General features: G+C 40.2%; 1 pseudogene; it reads right to left on the reverse strand.

The window, feature by feature from the left end:
• Window positions 1–1,028: 1,028 nt before the first annotated feature.
• Window positions 1,029–4,400, reverse strand: part of LOC102481795 (membrane-spanning 4-domains subfamily A member 12-like) — a 20,705-nt pseudogene continuing 17,333 nt past the window's right edge.

A 4,400-nucleotide genomic window follows, 5' to 3' on the forward strand; every position in this document is an offset into this window, starting at 1 on the left:
CTCCCACCCTTGGACAGGACCTCACCTCTACCATGACAGGGATGACATGAGCCATCATCTTGGAGCTTCCTTATGTACTCATGATCATTACGGCAAACTAGTGAATATGTGCAACAATTACACCTCCCTTTCTTCTGTTAGGTAGAGAAACTGCCCTTCCTTATGGCTTAGCAAGTTCTCCATGTGTATTTTGATCTCTCTATGCTTACACTGCCATTCATCCCTTCTCTCTTACCTACATTATTCCCACTGGCTTTTAAAACATGCCCATATTTCTCCCATCTGATAACAAAAATCTGAAACCAAAGTGGAAAATCCTCAATGCACCATCCTTGTTCTGCAATTGCCTCATTGCAATGAGTTTAAAGTACATGAAAATGCTCTGTAAATAGCAAAGCCTTTTAGATATCCAAAAGACAAGAAGTTTGATGGCATCAGTGTACAAAATAATGGAACCCTTAACTAGGGCAGTTAGGCATTTGGTTTCTGTACAGAAAGGGGAGGAGGGAAGGAGTAAAGGAACTCCAAAGATTTGGACATTGCTGTGGTTCCAATATTGTGTCCCTTGAAACCTGATGATGTGAGGATACCTGGGACATGGGAGAGTGGATCCCTCAGGAATAATCAGTGCCAGCTCCTGGGAGGGAACCGGTTTTCTTTAATCAGTTGCCCTAAGACTGGGTTGTAAAAGCAAGTGGCTGCACACAGTTCTCTCTCTCTCTTCCTCTTTGCACATGTCTGCCTCCCTTTTTGCTTCTTTCTGCCATGTTGTGACAGCACCGAATTCCAGCCCCATGCCTTCAGACTTTCTGACCACCAGAATCATGAACCAAATTAACCAACTTTCTTTGTAAATCTGTCTCACTCAGGTGTTTCTGTTAGAGCAACCTGATGGGCCAAACAGACCCTGCACGTTACCATCTAGGCATCGTCTCAGTCTGCTGGGAAGTTCTGTCTGACCTCCTGCTCCACAATGATTATTAAGACAAAATGAATTGTAAAGAAACACCCCCCCCCAAAAAAAAAGGTTTTTGTTTCTACTGGTATTTTATTGAAGAAAAGGTAATATGAACTGGGAAATTTCTCACTTTAAGAGAATTATAGAGTCATTTCCAGTCCCTTTGATGTTCATTTTTGCCAGCGTGCAGTAGTGGTGTGCAGGAAGAAACTGACGGGGAGATACAGTTACCATTAGTGATGAATCTAAAAGCAACTCTCAGTCCTTAAAGTTCAGTGATCATCCTGGACAGTATAAACCAGCTTCTTTGGTAGTTTCTACAGAGTAGTTTTATCCCATGACATTGGACTGATGCCTCTTTTTCTTTAAATTCGAAGGGTATAAGCTGGGAGACCTTCATTTCTGGAAGGAGCTGAAGGATAAATAGTTTGGTGCTGACTCCTCAGTTTGTATTCTCAGCTGAAATAACCAGGACAGACTGGAAAGAATAAGTGAAAACAAGCAATCGTGTTATTGCAGTCCAATTCAGTCTCCCCTGGCCCAATCAGAATCAAGAATATAGTGGGCTCTAATAAGCCCCCATTGACATCTAGCAGACAGGTAAATCTGTACTTCTCCAGCACATATGCATATTATTTGATAAGGAAGAGGCTGAACTCACCCTGTTAGCCTCCTTAACAGATTCTTTTCCTGGCAAAATAAACTGTGGTACAGGCTATGCAGAACTCCAAGAGGGAGAAGATCAGCAGCATGGCTGAAATTCCAATCCCAGACACCTGAAATCAGAAATAAATACCTAGCGATCAGCAGATGGTGGACTAGTTACATCGCTGGACTTCCACATGGCCAACTGTATAATCCTATTTAAAATTTTGCTTTCCTGGGGCCAACAGATGGCATAGTAATTATGTTGCTGAACTCGTACATGGCTGACCACGGTTTTAGTCCCTGACCCATAGCTTGAAATGTGTGCATGCATGGCCAAGATCAGAGTCTCCAACTCAGAGGCTGAACCTCATGTCCGATGTGTGTGCATGTGTGCCCAAAATCTTGAGAATGGAGGAAAAGAGATTGTGGTATAGTCGTCTCTCTTGGGGGGTGACTTTTTGCTTTCGATCTGTCTCTGTCCCTCCAGGGAACATACAAGTGACCTATTGCAAAAATCTCTCTAACAAAAACAAACATAAATAAATATGTGAAATTTGGGCTCATCAGGAGGGTCACACAGGGAACTTCACAATGTTATTAATTAATTGATAATTCACTACATAATTATATCCCCAATTATCATCAAATGTTTTCTTTAGGGACATGTGTATTTATTTTGGATTTTTTTTTTAAATGTCAGAAGATATTTTTTTTGCCAAGTGGCTATTTTCTTTAGATGTATCAAAGAGTAAGGTATTACAATAGGGTATTCATCCTTTGAAATGGCCTCTTTGTTTTTATTAATATTACAATGTTACCTACTCATTAAAAATCAAGCAATGTAGAAACCAAGCAATTATCTAAAATGTCTAGAAATAATCAAATTTATCATCAGTGGCTCTTCTTGATCTCTATGTAGAGACAAAAGGCAAACAGGAGAATGGATGAAGAGACCCCAAGAGACAAGATGAAAAGAGTGAACAAGAGACAGAATGAGAGCAAGCAAGAGAGAGAATCATTCTCTTAAGAGTAGAATCATGTATATTTTTTGTTTGCCAGAATGTGTGTGCGCATGCCAGGGAGAGGCAGAGAAAAAGAACACGCCACTCCCAAGTGAGGCATGGCCACTCACAGTCTCTTTGCGATATCTGCAATCTGTTGGGAATTTGGGCACGCCCATACATGTGCCCAGTATACTTTTTAAGTCTCCAGATTTGGGATTTGAACTGTGGTTGGCCATGTGGGATGCAGCTGCCCCAACCACCAGGCCATGGGGATGGCCGAGAATGAAATCATGTTATACTTCTTGTTTTGAAATAAAAGATTTATGTTTATTTAGTTTTAAAAGAAGAAAAAGAACTGAAGTCAAATTCAGTCTGCAAGGCCAGCCCATGGCATGTTGGTTATGATGGCTGGATTCCACAAGGCCAACCGCAGTGATCAAGTCATGGTCCCAGTGTATTAAAAATACACCAGGTGTGTTTACATGCATGCCCAAAAGGAGGGAGAAATGGAAAAGGGATTTCAGTGTGATCATTCCCCATGAGAGTGCTTTCTTACTGCATCCCCCTTTCTCTCTGGCATAGACCCTTTGGCATTTTTTTCCCCCTATAGAGCATATGTGCTCACTAGAAAGACAGAAAGTGAGAAATTATACTCCCCCCCGCCCCCGCAACACACACACACTCCCCGGGGTCATGGTCATGCTATACTCTTCAATTCTCTCCTGGGACTTTGGGAACACATATATACACACAGGCCTCGCTTGATTTTCAAGCCATCGGTTTGAGGACTTGAACCATGATTGGCCCTGCAGGAATCCAGTGCTTTAACAAACATGCCACTGCTAGCTCCAGCTCTGGAAAAATTTTAAAAATCAAAAGAAAAATAATTAAATCTGCTAAATTAAAGAAAAATGTTTATGAAACTTATGAAGTAGTTGAAGTCATTTTAAACCTCAAGGTTTTATTTAATGTTTGATAAGATTTAATAATTGTTTGTTATGAAAAATGATGGGATTAGCATTCTTATATCTCTCTCATTTTACTTCTGCTCTTTTTACCTCCCAGTGTTTAGTGACTATTTCATTTTTCACTTTTTTAGAGTTAAGCATACTGTATTCAATTCATACTGTATGAATCACACAGTATTCATAAAACTATCATTTCCTCAGTTATTCAGTCTTAGTCAACTAAGTGTATTACTCTCCACTTATCTTTTACACAATTACTTGACACTTGTTTCTCCTAGTATAGATTATTCTCTTTTAGCATTCAAATTCAGTTACTCCCTTTTACAGGGAATTTATTTTTTTCAAGGATGCCTGAGTAGTTTTATTTTCCTGAATCACTTGTTGGTTTCTTTAATTCAGAAACACAAATTACCATTAGGTTGGATCCAATATACCTATGGTTTTGGGTTACAGTTTGTCCCTCAAAGGTTTCTGTTTTGGAACTTGGTCCCCAATCAAACTGTGTTAGGATGTGGTGAAACCTAATGAGTGAATCGTGGTGAATGGATCATGGAAACACCAGCCTCATGAATGGATTAATGCAGTCTCCTGGGAGACTGAGTTCCAGCCCTTGTGAAAAGGCTTAATTCTCATTCTCAGGTTGTCATAAAAATGGCTTTCCTAGGTTGCTGTCTTTCTGCATGTGCCCATTATCCCTACTGCCTTTGTCAGCTATGTTGTAGATAGCCTGATACAAGCAAGACACATGCTGTTGGACATTCCAGCCACTGGAATCATGAGTCAAATAAACCTTTCTTTCTCTCTTTCTTTTTCTTTCTTTCT

Source organism: Tupaia chinensis, unplaced genomic scaffold (genome assembly GCF_000334495.1).
Source record: "Tupaia chinensis unplaced genomic scaffold, TupChi_1.0 Scaffold143204_1, whole genome shotgun sequence".
NCBI lineage: Eukaryota > Metazoa > Chordata > Mammalia > Scandentia > Tupaiidae > Tupaia > Tupaia belangeri.